The sequence below is a fragment of the Gekko japonicus genome, unplaced genomic scaffold (genome assembly GCF_001447785.1).
Source record: "Gekko japonicus isolate JY-2015 unplaced genomic scaffold, Gekko_japonicus_V1.1 scaffold11047, whole genome shotgun sequence".
NCBI classification, from domain to species: domain Eukaryota; kingdom Metazoa; phylum Chordata; class Lepidosauria; order Squamata; family Gekkonidae; genus Gekko; species Gekko japonicus.
The window spans coordinates 1,613-3,811 of record NW_015182580.1 but is presented as its reverse complement, the minus strand read 5'-3'; the positions used below and the strand labels follow the sequence as shown (position 1 = coordinate 3,811).

The 2,199-nt window shown below is 43.1% G+C and overlaps 1 pseudogene; it reads left to right on the top strand.

Annotated features, from left to right (window-relative positions):
* The first annotated feature begins 1,142 nt into the window (after positions 1-1,142).
* LOC107124934 lies at positions 1,143-1,704 on the top strand (annotated as a pseudogene).
* The last annotated feature ends 495 nt before the right edge of the window (positions 1,705-2,199 follow it).

The following is a 2,199-nucleotide window of genomic DNA, read 5'->3' as shown; positions in this document are numbered from 1 at the left end:
ACAGAGCAAAGTCCTCCGCTTCTAACATGCATCCCCATGCTGAGTGCAAGAAATCCAAAGCTGGAGTATTGGCAACAGATGGCTGTCCAGCCTCTGCACGAAAACTTCCAGGGAAACCTTCCCCCAGTATTTGGCTCTGTCGTTGAACTGTTCTCACTGATAGGAACTTTCTCCTGATCTTCAGTTGGAAGCTACCCCCCTGTCATGTAAGTCTATTAGATCCAGTCTTGCTCTCTGGAACAGCAGAGAACCTCACCCTTCAGCAGTCTGAAGAGTGTGATCCTGTCTCCCCTCAGACTTCTTAAGCTAAACATACCCAGTCCCTTCAATCTTTCCCCATAGCGCTTGTCTTCCCACAGAACGTCCGCGCTGTCACTTTTGCCACTTGTTTTCCCCAATTCCCCCCACCCCCTTTCCACATGTGTTTTACTCCCTAGAGAAAACAAAACACAATGGGGGGGAGGAACCCTGAAGCAACAGGGACAAACGAGTGACAAAAATGACAGTGCGGAAGTGGCCCCAGTCTCTAGCAATCTTTATCGCCCTCCTCTAAACCTGTTCCAAGTTGTTTACATTTCTTAAAGAAGGTTGTGAGAGTACCTCAGCAAGTAGCCTACAGTGCCATTCAGCCGTTGCAGAAGACATAAAGTCACTTAAGGTAGCTAGGTATTCCCTTGACCAATTCCTTATCACTCGTTCATTCATTCGTTCTTTTTTACGGTCATTTGACCAATCATATACACCATTTTACAATTAAAAATTCAAAGTTTACAGTATACCTGATAAAAAATGATTAAAAACAATTTAACCTTATCACTCTTGAGCTGTCATCCTGTCCCATCACCATTTACATTATTTTTGCTAGGTTTAACACAGTTCTCATTTTGGGAAAAGACTGAAGCAAAAAAAAACCACCTGTAATTGAACGGCAATTTCCCATCATCCTCACTGAACAGCAAGCCTACTCTTCCCTTCCGTCTCCTGGAAGTGACCCACCCCTTCCGGGGTGTGTGTTTGTGTGTGGGGGGGAAAAGAGGTGCTCTCCGGAGCCAGCCGGGGATGGTTGTGGGGCTGGCACCAGTGTGGGAGGAGGCGGCCGATGCGGCCTGACTGACTGCATGGCCAGACTGCAGACAGCAGTTATGCTAACTCTGGAAAGCAAACTAAAACGGGATGATGGTGTCAAGGGCCCCTGTGCATTCAGCTCAGCTTCTGATTCAACTCGGAGAGTGTCGGTTAGAGAAAAATTACTCTTTAAAGAAGTTGCAGAACTTGAAGTAAATTTACCTTATACATGTAAAGTCAGCTTTTCTGGCGCAAATAAACCCCATCACTTTCGTCTAACTGTAAGCCCAGAGAAGGGTTATTATCAAAGTGAAAAAATTGAGTTTGAAATTGAGGTTCCAGATGCCTACAATATCGTGCCTCCCAGAGTAAAATGCTTGACTAGAATCTAGCCTCCCAACATCACTGAGATGGGGGAAATCTACTTGAGTTTATTGAGAGAGCAGAACACTCGATTGATGGTACTGGCTGGGCTCCAACTAGAACTTTACAGATGTTGTTTGGGGACTAAACTCTTTATTTACTGATCTCTTGAATTTTGATGATCCTTTGAATACTGAAGCTGCAGAACATCATTTGCGTGACAAGGAGGACTTCCAAAATAAAGCTGAAGATTACATTAATGACTATGCTAGATAATTACGGGAGACAGCAGCACTTTGGAATGCATATCATACTGTTGACTGTAACTTGATTAAAAACAACACAAAGCCTGGAATGTCCTTGTCTTTTGCCCATGTTGTTCCAAGAAGAAAACATGCTTCATAATAATCCATGTAACATGGAGAGTGCTCTGTGTCAGTACAGCAAGGAAATGGTATCTGTTGGTTGAAGATACTTTTTTTGCTTTACTCTTTAATGTCTTTTCTGAAAAGGTACTGTCTATCCAGAACTGAGATATGCTTCGGAAGTTAAAAGAAATCTCTATTAAGGTTGTATTCAGAGTCAGACTAATTAAAAAAGTTTCCTCGTGACTTGTAGCAAGGAATGGTATGCTTACTGGAACTTCTAAAAGTTGGCCAATAAAGCTGGTTCACCAGCAATTCTGCTACCCTGGACCCTACTTCACCTAAACAAATGCTCCCATAGTTGCAGGTAAGGGTCTCTGAGATAAATTTACTATTAATTTACTGT